At 43.0% G+C, this 22,562-nt stretch overlaps 1 protein-coding gene and 1 long non-coding RNA gene across 2 annotated transcripts in view; both read right to left on the bottom strand.

The window, feature by feature from the left end:
- The window catches only part of LOC135216777 (uncharacterized), a 323,230-nt gene that overhangs the window by 4,617 nt on the left and 296,051 nt on the right, over positions 1–22,562 (bottom strand). The gene's annotated exons all lie outside the window — the stretch shown is intronic.
- On the bottom strand, positions 90–1,318 carry LOC135216732 (uncharacterized). Its single transcript, XR_010314904.1, has 2 exons — positions 532–1,318; positions 90–161 (listed from the first exon to the last, which is right to left on the bottom strand). It is a non-coding gene; the product is annotated as an uncharacterized LOC135216732 (long non-coding RNA).

The raw sequence follows: 22,562 nt of genomic DNA, 5'->3' as shown, positions 1-22,562 counted from the left end.
GTATAACAGGGCAATGCAGGCACCTAACAGCCTTTACTACACTAAGGGGGGGCATGGCAAAAAATGACATGGGTTACAAAAACACATGGTAACTAATTGAAAATTTTATTTTAGGGCATTCTTGATACCTGGACTCTTCTCCCATCTGCTGAATGCAAAATCTGCAATAGAAAAGAAGAATAAAATAAAAAAGGGCATTTTCGTATGCATCCAAAAAAACTGCTACTGCTTTAAAACTATCAGAGATAGGAAGCTAAACCTAGTCTCATTTAATAGCTAAAGAGTGTGTCAACAATCTCCTTAAAACAAAATTTGTACTTTAGAGGGATAAAGTTATTATTTTTGCGTTTAAATTTGTAATAAAAATCTGTTACGTAAATAATGTAATTTTAAATAAAGAAAGAGAAACATTTTCAAAGATTGGTTCTGAGCAAGTTATAGAACTTTTAAAGACAAATACAATTAAAAAAAAATTGTGAAAATCGGATAAAAACTAACGAAGAAGTAGTGGTTTAAAGGACAATAACTCACTTTTGAGAAAATGGCATTTAAAGTTGACACATCCCACGGCGACTAGTATGCTCCAGCAGAGCAGCTATTGTACACCTTCTTTTTCTTTTTTTTTTAATACTGATCTTTCTACGCATTGAACTGGTGAGAGTTTGTGTTGGAGCACCAGTGGTGGAGGGAGGCAGTGGTGTGGTGGCGGTCATATGGCTCGTTGATGGCTGGGGAGGATCAGCTGTTGGTGGTGGAGTTAAAATGGCTGACGCTCGTCGCTCTTCCAGTTTCCTCCTTTTCACCTCTCTCGCTTTCTCAACTGCTTCGGCCATCCTCTTGATGTAGCCTTTCTTCCTGGGCATTGCAGAAATGATTTGCAGTGTAGAGAATCCAGATCAATCTAAAAAATCGCCCGATGAACGGTGACAGTAACAGACGAACACAAGAAACGTCACGCGAGCAGACGACGCAGACAACCGTCTGCTACGATAGCCTTCAAGGCACTGACTTCCAAAGCTCCTTCGCCTACTCGCTACCGTATAGCAGTGGACGAGTTGCTAAACATTATTTTTATTCATGATATATGTATACGTATATAATTCCTTGTATATTTATATTATACGCTGTATAACCTAATAATAGGGAAATAAGAGTGTGCTTGTCAAAATAATAACTTATTTTAGCAAAATATTGTAGAAAAATAGTTAGAATCAATATATTGCTCTGAAACTTCGAGAGTAGATTGCCATGACCATGAAGTATTCGATGGTTGATTCACTAGAAATCGACTTTTTTCAAAATATTTCGTCATTTTTGACGGGCGGTCCCCTAAAGTGAGTAACATAAAGATTTGACCAATGCAAGAATGAAGAGAGATATTTCAGACATACAAAAGATCATGACCAAACTGGCATCCTGCCCACCCTTCTCTGAAGACTCCTCATTATGGAATGTAGTCAATGGCGTAGTGGCAAATCCAGATGTGAATGTTCACGAATCAGAGTCCACTGGAAGGATAATAATTGAAAATATGATTGGACAGCCATCTTTAAAAAACTCGTTTAAGGAGAAAGATAAAGCCATAATTCGGTGATGCTTCAGCAATCAAGGTTGCTCCAGATAAAAGTATAGATCCTGTACTCTTATTTCAGAGGCTTTTGGTAGTGGCAAAAACAGGTGATCTATCATTGGAGGATGTTTTAGGATATGGACTTACCCCATTCCATCCAGCTCTTTCTGAAACAAGATATGTGTTTCGAATGCATGACAAGCCACAGATAGCTCACGCCATCGAAAGTGTAGTTCAAATGAATTAGTTCCTCAGACTAAGCATTATATCATTGATGGAGGGTCTTTATTACATCGAGTTCCATGGAAAATGGGCAGTAGTTCAGTGCAATAGCTAAATCATATGCAGATTTCACTATTCAACATTATGGGAAGGCAACAGTAGTTTTTAATGGATACACTGAAGGTCCATCAATCAAAGACAACACTCACCAACAGCGTTTAGGGCTTCACTACCGAGACAGTGTTTGTTGGCAAGAAGGATTTTTAGTCAAGGAATAGCAACAAGCAAGGCCTAATTGAACTGATCAGTGGTGAACTAAGGACAAGGAGGATGCCAAGTCATCAACTACCTGGTGATGCTGACGTAGACATTGCTTAGGCTGCAGTTGAATCATCCCATTACCATGCTATTACTTTGATAGGGGCGGACACAGACCTCTTAATTCTGCTCCTTTATTACACACAGCTTGAGGGTATGGACCTTTATTTCCAGTCAGGTAAGTTGACTGCTACAACAGTGTATCATATCAACAGTCTTGAGTCAGCCCTTGGAGATAAACTATGCTTCCAGTTGTTTTTCATTCATGCCTTTTCTGGATGTGACAGTACATCTCGCATCTTTGGTGTTGGAAAAAAGGCTGTCTTTCAAAAGTTTGTGAACGGTAATTCTGTAATACAGTCTTGTGCTGATCAGTTCCTCACCCCACATACAGAAAAAAACCTGACTGAAGACACTGGAACCCAGGCAATGGTTGTCCTGTTTGGCAGGAAGGGTGTTGAGTCACTGGCATCTTTGTGCCTCAGTACCTTGTACAAGAAAATTGTATTAGCAAATTCATATGTAGCACCAGATCGTCTACCCCAACTGTATCGTCTGCCAAATTTCACTCTCTCAGAGTATACTACCAAATAATGGTATGGACTGGGAAAGAGAGTGAAATGAATGTTTTAAACTGAGGTTGGAAGTTAATGGACAGTCAATTCACACCAGTTATGTCAGATATGAGTGTTGCCCCAGAGAAACTTTTAAAGATGATTCACTGCAACTGCAAAACTGCCTGTGGAACAGTACAATGTAGCTGCAGAGTGTATGGGTTTTCATGTACACCTGCGTGGACAATGCCAGTTACAATCCGTACAGCCAGGTTACATTCATTGAAGAGAAGGATGATGAGAAGGAAGAGTAATATACTGTATTTGACAAATGTATATATTTTAATGAACAATAGTTTTTGCGATAGTGAATGTTGAGGTACTGATAACAACTTTTGATTGTAAGTGATGCATTCTTAAATTATATGTAGACTGTAGGGCAAATTATATTTAGCTTACAGGAATTTATATTTTTTATATATTCAAGGATATTCTTTGTATGTAGAGGAACATTTTAGATGCCATCTTGGATTTCATGATGTTACGATAATCAAATGACAACTTCACTACTTCCATTGCATTCCTTGACCCTCAAAACCTAGATATAGACATCATACATACAATTCTATGGCAAATAATAGGGAAGTTAGAAGCATTTAAATGTATTGGTGGCCATCCTCGACTCCATCTTGGATTTCATGATGTTGTGACGATTAAAAGATAAATTCACAGTTTCCATTGTATTCCTTGACTCCCACAACCTAGGTATAGACATCGTATTTATCATTCTATGGCAAATATAAAGGAAGCCAATTGCATTTTAATACATATACTGACGGCCATCTTGGACACCACCTTGGATTTGACAACTTTCTGGTACTTTGACTTTGGTAGATTTTTAGTATGTTATTCTCTGCATCAAACAGAACCAAAAGCAGTTGAAAAACCTTTTCTAACAATTTTTTAGGGTTAAACCCTATATTTACTTTATTATTAGTGTAGTCTGGGGTAATAATACTGTGACAACAAGGGGTCCCGGGGTTGTTTTATTTCTTACACAGTCCCCGGGACGTAAATATATGAATATATAGATGTATATATTTTTTCAGTCCAGAATGCTCCGGCATATTTTCATATTATCATATTATCCAATAAATTTGGGCAATGGTCCTAATATTGCACTTACAGGCCACTCAATGTCTGGTTGCCGGCTGTAATGCTACTCTGCAAGATCCGTGCGGCCATGACGTTTGCCAGAGCCATGCCTCGTGCGCAGTGTTGCTTACTGATTCCGTGGTCTGGCATCACGAAAACTGCTTTACATGCTACGACTTGGTACAACAGGTTACCTCTTTGGTAAGTTACCGCACTGCTTGCTCTATGCATATTGTGATGAAATTATGTTACACTACTTGTATTAGTGAAAAAAAAAAAAAAAAAAAAAAAAAAAAAAAAAAAAAAAAAAAAAAAAAAAAAAAAAAAAAAAAAAAAAAAAAAAAAAAAAAAAAAAAAAGGAATAAAGTAAATGGAAAATAAAAATTTCTTAAAATTAATTACATTGATTAATCAACATTTATAAGCATAATGTTCAAGGAATTTACTCGATATTGACACATTCCTTGCATTACTGAACAGCTGAACCAGTTTCTTAAGGATGACACTCTCCACCCTCAAGATCTGGGTTGGAGGGTTTGGACGGAACGTAGGGAAGGCTAAGCCGTATATTCTGTCCCAAGATATGGCAGCTTTGATCTTCCCAGCCGGGAAATCTGCCGGATACGTTGACCCAAAAGTAGCAGCACCAATTATCAAATCAATCCAAGATTCAGTTTTGGATCAGCAAGAGGCAGAGTTACCGGACCTTGGGCTGGAAGGAGTCTCACTGGAAGTGGTTAAGGATTTGCCTGTTACACTACATACGCGTACAGGTAACAGTGTTAATGAGGCTAGCTTAGTTGGTCACTGGGGTCTTTCCTCGAGTGAATCTGATTCTTCCTCTCCCTCTACTTCCAATTCCTTTCATGGGTTTCACAGGAGGATTGCACCCCTTTCCAGGTCGCATTCCTTCCCTGTGATTCCTAAATTAAAGAAAAAATCTTCAGGTAAAACCTTGCTCAAAGGCAAATCAGAGACAAAGCCAAGGCCTGGGCACGTGCCAGAGGTTCATACACATATTAAACCTGGGCTGAAGTCTCTTGCTAAGTCTTCAAATCCAAGGTCTCAAGGAGGGAATTCTTCCCATTGCCCCACAAGTCCCATTCCATCAATGTCTAGGGATCGGATACCTCATAAGGTACCACAGGGGGGGCAGGAGGATTCCCCTTTAGTTGGCCAAGACCTGTTCAACACGAATATTTTAAATCAGGTCAGTAGCCTTGGTAGCTTAGTCAGTTCAGTTGCAGCGAGGTTTGAAGAAGTGTTTAAGAGATTAGGTGCACAGGACTCCCTGATTGCAGGTCTCATACAAGGAGTCGGCAGTTTTCCAGCACCTCCTAGTAACTTGGTGCAAGGTCAGAGCATGCCTGACGGGTCCACGCTCCCTCCGTTCCACCCTGGTAATCCTTGGAGGGTGGCGAACTTCGCTCCGTTTGTCAACGGGATGTTGACTATAGAAGGTTGTGGCACACGTAGACTCGAGGATTTCGAGTTCTTCCCCGAAGGGTTACAGCCACCATTTTTATAGTTATGTTAGGCTTACGGAGGCAGCTCTGATTAGAGAGGATAAAGTCCCCAAGGAGACTGTTATCCTTTCTAGAGATCAGGCTCAGCAAGCATGGATACGGAGCCTAGCCTAGAGTGGGAACTGTTCAAATACTAGGGTAAACAGCATTTAAAAGCCCTTTCACAATGTTTACGACTGATGACGGGCAGAACTTACCCGTTAGAAGGGACAAGGGAATCTTTTTTTTTTTTTTGTTTTTTTTTTTTTTAATTTTTTTTTTCAGGCAGGACTCGGGGGAGCCCATGCCCCCAGCCTTAGGGGAGGACAGATCCCACATCATTGCTACTCCCAGGTAGGGAGGATTTGCTGGCTACATTCTCGGTAGGCAAGCTGAAGCCAGACTGTGCAATCACCTTGTTTAGTGAGTGCCTCCCTAAGCTGTCAGACGCACTGATCCAAGCCGAATTTGATGCTAGGACACGTCTCGCAAGGTCTCTTAACTCCCTAGTGATGACAGAGACAGCGGCTCTGGAGTACGCTCAGGAGCCGCTGTTTAAGGTAATTGCAAAGTCGTTACTTTTGGGCATGCAATGTGACTTGTACGACTTTGCGGTTGCTAGGAGAAATTGCAGGAAGCATGTTCTATCTGAGGCTACGATCAGGCACGAACCCAACAAGCTTCTGGCTTCCTCAACCTGGGGTGCAGATCTCTTCCCAGCTTCGGCAGTAAACGAGGTTCAGAACGAGGCATCACGTCTGAATCAAAGCATAAGGTTGCGTTGGGGCATTCCTTTCAAAAGGAAATTAGAATCTTCTTCCTCCAGTTTTAGGGCTAGGAAGGGACAAAGGAGGTTCCAACCTTTCCAAGTTCCGCAACAGCATCCTGTGCTACAAGCTGTACCAATTCAGCAAGTATCCTAGCCTTCGACTTCTAAGGCTCAGCCTCAGCAACAAAATCAATTTGTCTTCCTTTCGCCGTCGACTAACCAACAGGTTCCCCCACAGTATTCAGTGTCGCCCGCTTTTAACCCGGTCTATGAGAGTCGGGCATTTCACCCCTTTACCAGGGTTGCTAGGGGTGGCAGGGCTAGAGGATCCTTTCGTCAGCGTGGAGGAGCCAGAGCCCAAGGGCAAGCAAGAGGTGCAAGGTCAGGAAGAGGATCCCGACCCTCAACATCTCAATGAAGTTTCTCAGGTAGGAGGCAGGCTGTACCTCTTTCGACATCGTTGGGGGTTCAGCAGTTGGGCGAAAAGCATAGTATCCAGGGGCCTAGGCTGGAGTTGGATCAAGGGTCCTCCTCCACCCATCACCTTCTATCGGGAACCAACGCAAGAGTTGATGGATTACTCCAGGGACCTTCTCCAGAAGGGAGCAGTCTCCATGACAAAGAACTTGAAATTTCAGGGTCGTCTTTTCAGTGTTCCAAAGAAAGGGACCAACAAAAGGAGGGTGATCTTAGACTTGTCCCGTTTAAACTTGTACATTCGTTGCGACAAGTTCAAAATGCTGACCATCTCTCAGGTATGGACCTTACTTCCCCGTGGGGCCGTCACCACCTCTATAAATCTTACAGACGCCTATTATCATGTCCCGATAGCTCGGCACTTCCGACCATTCCTGGGCTTCAAACTAGGGAAAGAAGCCTACTCCTTCAAGGTGATGCCCTTCGGGCTGAATATAGCCCCAAGGGTCTTCACGAAACTGGCGGAGGCAGTGGTGCACGAGCTAAGGTCTCAGGGTATATTGGTGGTGGCGTACCTAGACGACTGGCTAATTTGGGAGATGGACAGACACAAGTGTATGAAAGCCACGGACAAGGTCATGTCTTTCCTGGAATATATAGGGTTCATGATCAACAGGGCCAAGTCCCGGTTGACTCCGGAGTCCAAGTTCCAGTGGCTAGGTATCCATTGGGACTTGGATTCACACACTCTTTCCATTCCAGCAGGGAAGAGGAAGGAGATTGCCAAGGCAACAAGATAATTCTTAAAATGCAAAAAGACTTCGAGAAGGAATCAGGAGAGGATCCTAGGCTCGCTCCAGTCTGCCTCGGTAATGGACGTTCTGTTGAAAGCCAAGCTCAAGGACATCAAATACCTCTGATTCTCAGGAAACGTCTGCGCCCATGGGCAAGGGCCGCAAACCTAGCCAAAGAGTTACCGTTGCAGTTCCCTCCCCCGTCCCTAGTGGTGCATAAGGACGCATCACTGACAGGTTGGGGAGGTTATTCACAGCACGAGAAGGCTCAAGGAACTTGGTCACCTCAGTTCCAAAAGCTTCACATCAACATCCTGGAAGCTATGGCAGTGTTTCTGACTTTAAAAAGGCTTCGTCCTCCGAAAAACTCATATCAGGTTGGTTCTCGACAGTGCGGTAGTGGTACACTGTATAAACAGAGGTGGTTCAAAGTCAAGTCACGTGAACCACGTGATGATAGCAATTTTTTCTCTAGCAGCCAAAAACACCTGGCATCTATCGGCTACCCATCTGGCAGGAGTCCACAATGTAGTGGCAGACGCACTGTCTCGATCAGTCCCCCTGGAGTCAGAATGGTCACTGGACCAGGAATCCTTCAAGAGGGTTTGCAGGAAAGTACCGGGTCTAGAAGTAGATCTGTTTGCTACAGAGGCAAACCACAAGCTGCCTTGTTTCGTAGCCCCAAATCTGGACCCTCTAGCATACGCTACGGACGCCCCGAGTATAGATTGGAACCAGTGGAGGAAAGTTTATTTATTACCTCCAGTGAACCTTCTCCTGAAGGTGCTGCACAAGTTGAGATCCTTCGAAGGTCAGGTGGCTCTCATAGCTCCTCACTGGCCCAAGAGCAATTGGTTTCCCCTTCTCCTGGAACTAGGTCTTCGTCCTCACCCTCTCCCGGACTTGAGGCTGTCGCAACAAGTTCAAACGAGGACTGTGTTCGATTCCTCAGGTCTTCACAAAACCCTAACTTTATGGATTTCATGAAGTTTGCGGGTAGGAGAGTAGGGGACATTGATCCACAGAACATTTTGTTCTTGGAGTCAAACAAAAGGGAATCTACACTTCGCCAGTATGATTCAGCAGTTTTAAGAAGTTGTCTACTTTTCTCGGAGAATCAAATATCAAGGTAATGACAATGAACGTGGCTATAACCTTCTTCAGGACTCTGTTCGAACAAGGCTTGGCAGCTGCCACAATAACAACCACTAAGTCAGCTCTGAAAAAGATTTTTCTTCTCGGGTTTGGTATAAATCTAACTGAGTCTTATTTCACCTCAATCCCAAGGGCATGTGCATGCCTGCGGCCCATTCACAGGCCGTCGTCAGTGTCATGGTTTCTTAACGATGTTCTCAGGTTGGCCTCGGAAACAGACAACTTCAAATGTGATTACCAAACCCTTTTGCGTAAGACGCTGTTTTTATTGAGTCTGGCTTCAGGTGCCAGGATTTCGGAGCTGTCATCTTTATCTAGAGACCAAGGGCATATAGAGTTCCTTTCCTCGGGTGACGTGTTGCTTTCGCCAAATAAAGAATTTCTGGCTAAGAATGAAGACCCTTTGGTAAGGTGGTCCCCATGGAAAATTGTTCCGCTTCCGCAGGATCCATCTTTATGTCCTGTTAAGACTCTTAAGGACTATTTATCTAGAACATCTACCTATTCTGAAGGCCCCCTTTTCATTAGAAACGGTGGTGGTACCATATCTCTAAAGGGCATTAGGCAGCAGATTTTGTATTTTATCAAGAAAGCCAGCCCAGGGTCATTTCCCAAGGTGCATGACATTCGAGCTATAGCAACTTCTGTAAATTTCTTCAAATATATGAACTTTGATGATCTAAGGAAGTATACCGGTTGGAAGTCGCCCTCGGTTTTAAAAAAGCATTACTTTAAGTCTTTGGAGGATCTAAAATATCATGCAATAGCTGTAGGGAGACCAGTGTCTCCTGCTACAACATCAATATAGTACTGTCCTTGTGTCATATGAATCTTTTCCATTATGCCAGCCTTCAGTTAACATTTTTTCTAACCTAACCTTAGCAAATGTCCTGTTTGTTATTTAGGAACTGATGTAGAGTGTTTTACGTTATTTATTTTACAAATTATTGGTAATTATTTTATTTTGTGTGTGTTTTGTTGACACATGTTATTGCTATATGGCGTTTTTTTGTAAATAATAAATTGTATTTTTCCAATTCTAGACTAATTTTTGATTTCTTTAACCCTTCTGAGTTCAAATTAATATTGTATTTCATTTCAGAGGGATGTAGCTTGGTGTTTCTCTGGTACAATTTCACGGAGCGACAAGGCTGAGCCCAGAAAAGGGATTTTGACGTAGGAAAAATCTATTTCTGGGCGAGGAAGCCGTGTCGCCCAGTGAAATCCCCCCCCTGGTTTCTTTCCCCCCATTTGCTATGCACCAAGCTTCAATGCTATCGATAAGTATGATGTCACAGACGCCTTCAACAGGGTAGCTGGGTGTGACCTATGGGTCGGCTCCCCGTATTTAGGGTCTTTTGATGAGGAAAAGGCTAATTGGAGGGGTTGCTGTGGCAGTGTTTAACACTCGCCCCAGTTTTATACCGACACCTTTTATATATGGTGACGAGGGTTCCAAAGAGGTTTTCTGGGGGGAAAGATGTCCAATTTAGCAGTTCTCTGGTATATAGCAATATTTTACTAGAAATAGTGCTAAAGGAGACATATTTCACTGGGCGACACGGCTTCCTCGCCCAGAAATAGATTTTTCCTACGTCAAAATCCCTTTTTTGTCCTATTTAGTCATTTTCCATTTTAATTACCCCAATTTCTTCCCAAGATTCCCGACGCTTCCCACAGAGGGGAAGGACAGTACAGTGCTCTAAATCCTTGGGAGAGGGTTGAAAGGTAAGTGGTTGAGTAGGAGGAGGAAGATCCCTTTTTATGTTCATTTAGCCAGTGCAATTGATAGATCAGAAATTCTAAGATAAATTCCATGATGTTTTCATGTGTATTTAATTCGTATAAATCAAGTTTCTTTTGCAGGATAAAGTGACAGAATAAAATTAAATTTTCTTGCATTACATATAAATCTAAGTAATTTCCATACAAAAAAAAAAAAAAAAAAAAAAAAAAAAAAAAAAAAAAAAAAAAAAAAAAAAAAAAAAAAAAAAAAAGATTTGACGTAGGAAAAACCTATTTTTGGTAGTCGATGCAAGTCCTCAAAGGAGTTACTATCATGGTCCCAAGAGGGGTGCCGTAAGATAAACCACTTTTATATATTAAACATAATTCAAAAAAAATTTTGGCTGCAAAAACTATGTACATTTCATTTAAAAAGAAAGGAATATACTAAGACAGCACAGCTGTCAAATATATTTGAGAGGACCAGTTTCTTTGATAAAAGAGATAACATTATTGCCATGCTATAATTAACACCTGCTTCACTACTATATGATAAAAAATTATTCCTAAGTTCCATTAGACTGGGACAGTCAACCGGCAAATGCCTAACGGTCAGTGGAACTAAGCAATTGTCACAGAAGGGCTCATTCTCCCCATCCATCAGAAAGCTGTGAGTTAAACACGTATGGCCAATATGTAATCTACAAAATACAACCTCCCACTTCCTTGGTATTAGGTCATATTTCCCAGGGTGTGTCTGACTAGTGATTTCTTACATTTTATTGGGGCCTCCTCTGTTCCACTGAAGTTCCCATAAATGCTGGATGGGCTTCCATATGTAAGTGTTTACATAATAAAAATATGGAATGTTAGTCCATATATATAAAAGACTAAAACTAAAGAGGTCAACCAGATTGCTTACAGGAATGTGATCAGACTAGAGACGCTAAAGATGACGTATACAATAAAAGTAGGCTAAGATAACATGCCGTCACCTGTAGTCATTCATTTGTTTATAAACTCTAGTCCAAGCTCCCTGCTTGAGACAACTACCGCGACCTATAATTCAAACGGCCTACGTGATCTGTAGCGTGTCTCATTTTGATTGTGTGTTCGTATGTAACTATGTCATCTGATTGTATGTTCATATGTTCGAGCTACTATCTGCTTCCTTCATAACTTGTAACAAAGATGGTAGACAGGGAGAATAGAGTTAGCTATCGTCATTAGAAGACCTGTACCTCTTTACCTAAGCTTTATCATGTAGAGAGAATAGAATTAGCCATCATCATTGGCAGAAGCGATCAAGCTATCGTCATTAGAAGACTTGCTACAATCATACCTGGTGATCTTCTGATCCAATGTAAAATTCAGAGAAATATAAGTATTTTTGTACTTCGTGGTTTCTACTAGATCCTCTCCTCCTCACCAAATCATCATGAGTTTAACACATCGTTGTCATAAACAAGAAGATAATCCCGACTTCGTAAGTGATCTACAAACCCCAAGACACTCCATTGAATATGGAAGTGCAATACCAACCGACTTACCGTAAGATTATCGCAAGTCTAAAATTACTTCATAGGGCGCCTTATTATACAAGGCAACAGCCCTAAAAGTGGTGGCAGTGGACCAGAAGAACTCTACAACTTCTCCGAAGAAAAACCAGAATAATAAATCATGAAGTCAACGACGACGAAAGCAGCAGATTCTTCAAGCAACTTAGTATCATCGTTTAGTGAATAACTTCAAGAAAAAAAACCGACGTGTCCTTTTCCTACGGCAACGCAAGCTTCGTCTCTCATTAGAATCATTCAAGAAAACATCGTTAGTGAGCGTTTCTGGCACTTCAAGAAACAAACCGAACGCGTCTGCAGCATCGGATCTTAAAGGGCTCGAATCATCGAAACAACGCGCACGGGGGAAACTCAAGCCAAAAAACCAGGTCATCCGCTAAATAGAGAAGGAGGACCAAGGCCGTGTGTAGTTATCGGAACACCGTGACTTCCCACAAAAGCAAGCTAAGTACAATTTTTTATTCATTTGGAGTAACTTTGAGTGTTTCCTTTGCAGGTCGGATTTCGTTATTCCTGTGGCTGAAGTTACGAGACATTCTTAATCTTACTTTTTTAAAGAAATTATCTACATCATTGAGATTTCGCTACTGCAAGTTTTTATCTTTGAGTGTCTGTTTCCAGAAGTTCTACTGAAATATCATAATCATATACTATGTTAATTTTATCATTTTGGGTGATTATTAATCCCTTACGTAACGAATCATATTAAACAGTGAATATGCGTTTACGCAGTGGACGTCTGTATTTATACAGATGCATGGATAGGGTCGTTAGGCACCGTAGCGATTAGAAAACACACAAAAACAAGTGGAACACCCGTACAAATCTAGATAAATTAGAGGTAACACTATTTCGGGTCAGGACAATAAAGACTCCTGTGCAAAGTCCCGATCGCAGTTTTAGCCTTGAGTTTTTTGAGTTATATGCATAAAATATCGAACCTCAATGACTCAACTTAACTTTAAAAATACGGCTGGATTGCAAGGAATAACATGTCTGTAAAAAACTTTCATTAGGCTAAATGCGCTGACCAGGATATCTCACTATTTCAAATTTTAGCAAAGAATAAAGTAAACAACAGCAAGTACAAACAGTTAATATTGAATGCAGTAGAGATAACTTATCTTAATAGTAATCGCTCAACTCCTAATAGTTAGTCATTCATACTTTCGCTGCTTTATACGTAACCAACAACAGAATGCAAAAAACACACAATGCGTTGTCGATGGTAATAAAGAGAAGGATCCTAATTATTACAAAAAGAAATAGGTAAACAGTAGCCCTTTCAGAAACAAACAAATCGTGCTTAAAGCATACACGGTTACTGTGTCACCTAGTCAGCGGTCAAAGTCAGTTAAATCTGCCGAGTTTTCAAAGCAAAGCAAATTCCACACAATAAGCGACTCTAGCAGAGTGGGGAAAAGCGATGTTGGATCTTACATGCCAATATCTTTTTGAATTAAAAAGGATTTTTCCTATGAATCACACGACTGTATCAAGTATTCAGAGCAGGTTCTCGTTTTTTTTAATACATAAGTTATTATAAGTAGTTGTGGATTAAGCCCGACTGTACGCGCCGTAAAAAATTAGAATATCTTGTATTATTCCTTTAGTACACGTAATATCCTGTATTTACGGACTCAAGGTCTGTTGTTCGAACTTCCCTAATGAGAAGTCCGGATAAGCGAGCGCTTACAGATACCTCTATAGTTGTTATAAAAAAACATTGATCTGTATCTAGTGTAATTGTAAGATCCATCTAGGGGTATACAAAATATTTTCTTACATCCTGCAAAATAAGGCGTGTTTATCAAAGGAAAATCCTATAAACCTTCAAACATATTAAAATCCGTTTGAACAAAAATGAGACAGTTAATCAAATAATAACTTATATAAAGGAACTATACATTTGTCTCATAAATCGTAACATTGTTCAAATGACCCAACAGAATTCTCCCACAACCGCAGTTGCAGTTTGCACGCAAAATCTCGAGAAGCATGCACCCTCGAATGTCTTAGTGCGTGTAAAAAGACTTTGCTGGGAAATGAAATTTTAATCCTTCCCGACACTCTGAAATATAACGATTTCCGCGAACAAAGCCCTAGACACGGTTGACTAGCAGCAACAAGTAAAATGTAGTGATCCACAAACGTATACATATCGTGGATACGGAAGTTATAAATATTGCATTTTTTATTGTTGCTAATTTTTAATCACGCCCAATCAGTCGTAGATGAATCTCCCTTATACTCTATCTAAAGTAATATCCGTAAAGTCATTCAAGCAGAGGTGATTCAGCAGAAACTTTTTTTTTATCTTTTATCTGAATACCAGGAAGTTTCTCCACTAGCGAGTGATCTCTGGGGAAAAAAACGGATGTAATTTAACACAAAATACGGTCTAAGGACAAACATAAAGCTATATACGTACCTTCGTATAGACTCTCAATGCAATTTCAAAATAGAGATAAATGACGGAGTTGAAAAATGTTAGTAATAGGAGCCATTAGGAAATCAAATAAGCCCATATAATTTTTCCCTCAAAACGTCATGCCATAAAAGATCGGACTTGGCGTATCTGCGTAGATTTCTGTCGCTTAAACAAGGAAACAATTCCCGATAGTTTCCAGTGCCATGTACCGACGACATCTTATCTCTGTTAGGTTAGAATAAATTTTTCACCAGCTTGGACTTACTTAAAAGCTTTTACCTGATACCATTACCTAAGTGATTGTACCTCATACACCGTTTTCAGCACACTCAGGGGACATTATCAATTTTTTACGTATGCCTCCGGCTTACGTTGCGCCCCAATTACAATATAGTGTTTGGAGACTTTTAGGGGATACCCTACATGCCTATTGGTTGGTCTTGTAATCTTTTCTAATACCTTAGAAGTACATTCACATAAACTAGAGCTAGTGCTACAGAGACAAAGACAAATAATCTCAGAGTAAAATATCTAAATGTGAGTTTTCTGGGCTCAGTTCGTGTCGCTGCGCGAAATATCCTTTAATCCATTATTTCTAAGGTAAATGCACTAACACATACCAGAGAATAAATAAAATAAAGAAAAGGTCAGTACTACTGACTCGCTCACCCTCCAAGAGGGTGTCGGTATGAACACTAGGGCGAGTGAGACCACTACCACGAACCACTTACCAATAGAAATATCCTACTACAAAACCCCCACAAGAGGGGAGCCGACCCACAGAGTGGGCAGCAACTACTACTACTCCATCCCATGCTGCCGACTGCTGCGCCTCTGGTGGCCATCCTTTTCAGTTAGCGCACTGCGTACACACGTGCCCTTTTTTGCTCTGTGTTTTTTGTGCCCCTTTCTTGGATTTAACTAATTATGGAGCGTGCAGCCATCGCAGCAGCTAAGTTAAGTAATCTGTTATTGTTGCTATTGGGTTTTTTCCAGCCTTGAGTCAATATTTGCCGTTTTTTTAGTATAAATACTGGCTCTTGGTCGGAAGCATGGCGCATTGTTCTGCCTCGTGGCAGGGATTCGTTCTTGGTCTTCCATACCTAGAACCTTCCCTTATTACTTTACGCTCTATTGCTAGTTATCTATATTATGTTAGGGGTCCAGCCTACTTGGTTTATGTCATGCATGCATGTCTTCTTTACCTTGCGTAGGCATCTTCCATCCAGACCCTAGCCACAGCTCTTAGTATCGGCCCGGCTAGCTTGAGTGGTAGACTTTCTTTCGGGTTAGTCGTACATCTCCTGGATTTTTTCTCCTACTGATTTACTTTCTTACTTTATTTTAATGTAATTTTTAGTTATTTATATATTTTAGGTTAGCCTACGGCGTCTGGCATATTACGTAGCCTAGGTTCCGTATTTCATTGGTCCCCACCAGTTTATTGCTTCCTCTCATCAGTTCGGTTGCTTCTGTATAGCATCTCACTGATTAGTTGGTTGCTTTAACCTAGGCTATGTTTTTTCGTTGTATTTCTCATGTTACCGCTCCGTGGTCACCATGTGATCGCGAAGCAGCCAGGCGCCCGTCCAGTCACCTTACCCTCCTCCCGCTCTTCCATAGGGCCGGGGGGGGGTAGGTCTGTCCTCGCTCGCTCCACATACCCGTGCCTGCCTCCCTCTCTCCTAGGCGGAGGGAGTAGGGGGGCGGGGGGTGGACAGACCCAGGACTGGACTTGACCGTTCTCTTGCTTCATGGCGCGCTCGGATGACTAAGGGGGGGACTGGCCTTCCCCCCCCGTCGTTACTCCGTCGCTCCGTTGTTGGCTCGAGTCTGTTTCGCCCTCTCGCTCCTTCCCGGTTTACTGGTGCTTTTTTGTTTTATTTTACCGGAGCTCCGGCATTCACGTGGAAGGTTGCTAGTTCACCCTTGCGGGCGGACTGCAGGCGTACAGTTTGGTCTTTCCTAACCCACCCCGTCTCGCTGATACGCGACACGAACACCCGCCGCGCACCGGAATTATTCCGGTACGTACTAGTGCTTTAGGCTTAAGTGTTTAGTGTTTAATTTAAAACTATAGTAAGTTTAATTTAAGCTAGCCTAAGCCGAATCCCTCCGTTACCTACGTTACACAACCGGACCTCTCCGGGGTTCTAGCTATTCAGGCGGTAAGGGAGGGGTTATGCCCAAAATTTTTTCGCACTCCGGCATGCAGCGGAGTTCTTTTAGCCTACTAGCCTGTAAGTGATGTCTTTTCGGTACTCATGTATCTTTTCACTTACAGACCACCAACTGTGAGCATCCAGGATGCAATGCCATGCTCCAGGACCCCTGTGGGCATGAAGTCTGCAGGTCCCATGCTCCATGCGCGACTCCGCACGGGAATCTACAGGTCTGGTTCCACGAAACCTGCACCATTTTGCTATGATCTTGTGAGTCCGCTCTTGGACGGGGTAAGTATTCCCAAACTCCGTTCGGTAATCCCAAGGAAGGTTGTAGTTCTTAAGTTTAATTTTAATCTCTTATTTTAAGCTTAAGCTCTTTTATATGGGATGTTGCATCCCTTAGTCTTTAGACTAAGCCTAGTACTTAAGTTTAATCTTAAGTTTAACTTAAAACCTACAATGAATGCCCTCTATTCCAGGCTCCCGCCGTTAGAGATACCGCCCTGGCAACCCTGAGGGCTGGAGTCGGCGGTTTCGGTAAGAACGCTGCCAAGGGACAGCCCTACATTCTGGAGAAGAGGTGGCTGTCCTAATCTTCCCCGGCGGCAAGTCAACGGGTTACGTCGACCCTGCAGAGGCAGCCCCGACTATGGCGGCGATTCAACAACAGCTTGCCGCTTCGTTAAAGGAACCAGGCCAAGATATCTCGTCGGACGTCGCGACACTTGATCTAAATATAGAGCCCATGGTAGGTGTTGACGACCTGTTGGTCGAGGTAGGTACGTTGGACGCCCAAGGGCTTCCCTTGGGCGCCACTGGGTCTTCTACTCCTGCTAACTCTCCAGCTTCCTTCCAAGGCTTTATTACAGGAGGCTGAGCTCCTTTATACTTCTCCTGACGCTTCAGTAAGACCTAAGGTCAAGGGACAGACGGTTGTAAAAACCCTCAACAAGACGTCGTCGTCGTCCAAAAAGACTTCGTCGGCGTCAACATCATCGTAAGTCTCCGGCTACAAACCCCGGAGCGGAGAGGTCTAGAGCTTCTGGGTCTAGCTCCAAATCCTCAAGGAGCAGGTCTTCCAAGGAGAGGCCACATACTCCGGCGGAGTCAGCCGTTTCCCCTCTCCCCTTGGTACCTGTTCAGTTACCCAAACCACCTCCGCAGCAGCTCCGGCTTTGGATCCCAATGCTGGACTGTTGCAACACATGGGAGACTTGGTCGGCTCTCTGAAGGACAAGATATGGAACGATGTTCTCGCGGTTGTCCGACAGGATCACGTCCCAGGATAACATCATCGCCGAACTTAGCCAGCTCCTCTAGCTACTCCCCCACCTTTCGGACACCGGTAATAGCTCAGCTCCCACCTCATGACTCTCTGCCTCCGTTCTCTATGAATAACCCCTGGAGGGTGGCGTCATACGCCCCTTTCCAGGACGGTCTTATTTCAATTCCGGAGTGTGGTACTCGAAGGATTGAGGACTTCGAGTTCGTACACGGAGGGTCTACAAAACCACCGTTCATGGCTACGCCAGATCACTGACGCAGCCATGACTAGAGATGACAAGTCCCTAAGGAGACAGTCTATCACTGACCAGGCTCAAAGAGAATGGCTCAGGTGTGTTTAGAGGACATGGATTGTTCTAACAAAACGAAAATTCAACCTTTCAAGAGTCCCTTCACCATTTTCACAATGGAGGAGGGAACTCCGCTTCCCTTCCTTACCAAAATAGCTACGGTCACTATCCCGGCGGCCCAGAAGGGGAGTCTTTGTTCCGCCACAGCTAAGGGGAAGCGACCCCACATCTCCTTTGCGCCCCTACTCAATCGGAGAATTGTTGGGAAGATTTACCCAACACTTTTTCGGCGGGCAAACTCAAGCCAGACTGTGCTATGGATCAGTTTGGTGAGAAGCTGCTAGACTTCCAGACAGCCTCATTCAGGCTGAATTTGAAGGCCAAGACTAGGCTAGCCCAGGTCCATTAACACCATGGCAATGACGGAAGTGGCAACCATTTCTTAGGCTCTGAGCCACTCTTTAAGCTTCTCACCAAGTCACTGACGCAAACAGTTCAGTCTGACATGTTTGAGTTCGCTACAGCCAGAAACTAACTGTCGGAAACATGTCCTCCAGAAGCAACTATTCGTCATGAGCCGAATAAGTTGCTTTCATCCAACATCTGGGGGGCAGACCTCTTCCCTGATGCAATGGTAAAGGAGGTCCAGGCTGGAAGCGACAAGGCTTAACCAAAGCCTTAAGGATCGTTGGGGTCTCACCGCAAAGAGACGCCAAGACCAATCAGCAAGGGGTAAGGCTCAGAGGAAACCCAGACGTTTTCAGCCTTACCAGAGAAAGCAACAACGCTTCGCCCAGGCTGTTTCGACTGTTCCGTTGGTACAGTCAGCCCAACCCTCTACCTCCAAGGCTCAATCACAGCCCATCTACGTGATTTCCCCCCAGCCTCAACCTTCCACCTCTTACGCTGTCTCCCCAGCCTTCAACCAAGTGTTCAAAGGCCAGGCCTTTCAGCAGTATGACCGCTCGGGTAGGAGAGGCAGAGGTAAGGATCCTTTCGTCAGAAAGGATCAGGAAGGTCTCTTAACAGGGGAAAAACACTTCCGGGGAGGCCGCGGAGGTTACTCAACCCAGCAGCAATGAGAACTTGAAGGTAGGAGGGAGGCTGTTTCTCTTCCGGCACCGGTGGGGATTCAGCAAGTGGGCACAAAGTATTGTGTCGAAAGGCCTGGGTTGGAGTTGGATTTGCGATCCGCCTCACCCAGACCTTTCTTCAACTTCCATCAAAAGAATTGACGGAGTATGCGGAGGACCTCCTTCAGAAAGGAGCAATAGCGAGAGTCAACAGATTAAAATTTCAAGGGCGCTTATTCAGCGTTCCAAAGAAAGGCTCACAAAAAAGAAGGGTAATCTTAGACTTATCCCGTTTAAACTTGGCCATTCGCTGCGACAAGTTCAAAATGCTCACCATCTCGCAGGTGCGGACCTTACTTCCCCGTGGGGCCGTCACCACCTCTATCGATCTTACAGACGCATACTATCATATCCCTATTGCAAGACACTTTCGCCCTTATCTGGGCTTCAAGATAGGAGATCAAGCATTCTCCTTCAAGGTAGTTCCCTTCGGTTCTGAACGTGGCACCCAGGGTGTTCACAAAGTTGGCGGAAGTAGTCGTCCAACAACTGAGGTCTCAGGGGATAATGGTAGTAGCGTATCTCGACGATTGGTTGATTTGGGCTCCAACAGTCGAGGAATGTCGCAAACCAAACCACTTGAAAGTAATCCAGTTCCTAGAGTATCTGGGGTTCAAGATAAACAGGACAAAATCAAGACTCACTCCGGAGTCCAACTTTCAGTGCTGGGCATTCAATGGAATCTATCCTCCCATACTCTGTCGATCCATCAGCCAAGAGAAAGGAAATAGCGAAGTCAGTAAAGCAATTTCTAGGACACAAACTTGCTTCAAGGAGAAGCCAGGAAAGAATCCTGGGTTCACTCCAATTTGCATCAGTGACAAACATCTTGATGAAAGCCAAACTGAAAGACCTAACCAGAATCTGGCGCTCACGAGCAAATGTCAGATCCAGGGGACAAATTGTCATCAGTCCCACAGATTCTACGGAATCGTCTACGCCCTTGGGCAAAAGTGAAGAACCTGTCAATATCAGTACCCCTCAGTTTTCCTCCTCCGGGGATTACCATCCACACAGACGCTTCATTAAGCGGCTGGGGAGGATATTCTCAGTTCAAGAAGGTTCAAGGAACCTGGTCACCCCAGTTCCGCCAGCTTCACATAAACGTACTAGAAGCGATGGCAGTGTTCTTGACTCTGAAAAAAAAAAAAAAGGTTACGTCCGCCAAAGAACTCCCACATAAAGCTAGTTCTGGACAGCGCAGTGGTAGTCTATTGCGTAAACAGGGGAGGCTCCAAGTCCACGACATCTGAATCATGTCATGGTAGCCATCTTCTCCCTGGCGGACAAGTTCAGTTGGCACCTCTCCTCCACCCATATAGCTGGAGTGAGAAACGTCATAGCAGATGCTCTATCCCGCTCAGTTCCTCTGGAGTCGGAATGGTCACTGGACAACAGTTCGTTCCAATGGATTCTCCGGAGGGTTCCAGGTCTACAAGTAGATCTATTCGCATCTCAAGCGAACCACAAACTCCCATGTTATGTGGCCCCCAACCTGGACCCTCTGGCCTATGCCACGGACGCCCTGTCCATAGATTGGAACAACTGGGAGAAGATTTATGTCTTTCCTCCAGTGAATCTTCTCCTGAAGGTACTGAACAAACTCAGGACGTTCAAGGGTCAAGTAGCTCTAGTAGCCCCAGACTGGCCGAAGAGCAATTGGTACCCTCTGATTCTGGAAACTGGGTCTTCGTCCTCTTCGAATTCCCAATCCCAGGCTCTCCCAGTCAGTACAAACGAAGACTGTGTTCGCTTCCTCAGGAATTCTCAAAACCCTAACTTTATGGACTTCATGAAGTTTGCGGCTAAAATAAAAAAGATGCAGATATTGATCCACGAAATATTCTTTTCTTGGAATCTGATAAAAGAGATTCAACTTTGAGACAGTTATGATGCTGCAGTCAAAAAGTTGGCAACCTTTCTGAGAGAATCAGATATTAGAATCATGACAATCAATTCAGCTATATCCTTTTTCAGATCTTTATTTGAAAAAGGCTTAGCAGCTAGCACTATTACGACAAACAAGTCAGCCTTGAAGAAGATTTTTCAACTCGGGGTTCAACATAGACTTGACAGACTCTTACTTCTCGTCTATTCCCAAGGCTTGTGCTAGACTTAGACCTTCAGTGAGGCCTACGTCAGTATCGTGGTTCTTGAATGATGTTCTAAAGCTGGCTTCAGAAACAGACAATACGACATGTTCATTTATAATGCTCTTAAGAAAAACTCTATTTTTATTAAGCTTGGCTTCAGGAGCTAGAATTTCAGAAACTGTCGGCGTTATCCAGAGATCCGAATCATATAGAATCTTCCCACAGGGGAAGTTCTACTTTTTTCTCCGGAACGTAGCTTTTTAGCAAAGAATGAGGATCCTTTGATGAGGTGGGAACCGTGGAAGGTTATACCCCTTCCACAAGATGTTTCTCTTTGTCCAGTATCGACCTTACGAGCCTTTCTGTCCAGGACATCCTCATCCTCGTCGGGTTCCTCCTCTTTAAGAGAGAAAAAGGTGGTTCTTTATCTATTAAAGGTATCAGGCAACAGATCCTGTACTTTATTAAGCAAGCCAACCCTGATTCCTTCCCTAAAGCTCATGATGTCAGGGCAGTTTGCCACCTCAATTAACTATTTCCAACACATGAATTTTGATGATTTAAAAAAGTATACTGGATGGAAATCGACCGACAGTATTTAAGCGTCATTACTTAAAGTCCTTGGAAGCTCTGAAATTTTCAGCAGTTGCGGCGGGTAACATAGTTTCCCCCGACTCTGCGTTAATCTTAAGTTGAAGATCCAGTTCTCCTTTCTACCTATCTCATTCAACAGTTTGTCTATACCTACCATGTTCATCTATGTCTACCTTGAGTCTTAGCTGCTCTTGTGATGGTACAGTGGGTGTCCCTTATTTTTTTGCTATAGGGTCACCCACAATTGTTTGTATATTCTGATCTCTATGATGTGGTCCCCTTATTTTTATGCTAGGGTGACACATCTACATTTGCAATGGTTACGGGTTTTGTATACTAAGTTCATATACATTTGTTTATTATATTATTGTCTAAGTTTGTTCAAATTCAGTTTATTATTATAATTGCTTTATTTACTTTGTACTATTAAACTATACACAAATGTTAAGATCAACATATATTTCCATGTAAGCCCTGTACATATATGTTAACTTTAAGTTAATTTTAAGGAATATTTCTAACTTGTATATAATGTATATGTATATTTCCCTTTTAGCAATTATATTTCTTTATTTTATTTTAAGTTTTATTGAGACCTTATTTATTTATTTTCTTTACAATCTTGTGCTAATTCTCTGGTACGATTTCGCGCAGCGACACGAACTGAGCCCAGAAAAGGGATTTTGACGTAAGGAAAAATCTATTTTCTGGGCGATTGGTTCGTGTCGCCCAGCGAAATCCCACCATACCCATCCTGCGCTCAAGATTGTCTGCTAACTTCAGGGATGGCCACCAGAGGCGCAGCAGTCGG

This window comes from Macrobrachium nipponense, chromosome 6 (assembly GCF_015104395.2).
Source record: "Macrobrachium nipponense isolate FS-2020 chromosome 6, ASM1510439v2, whole genome shotgun sequence".
Taxonomy (NCBI): domain Eukaryota; kingdom Metazoa; phylum Arthropoda; class Malacostraca; order Decapoda; family Palaemonidae; genus Macrobrachium; species Macrobrachium nipponense.
The sequence above is the reverse complement of the archived record's forward strand: the minus strand, read 5'-3'. Positions and strand labels throughout refer to the sequence as shown.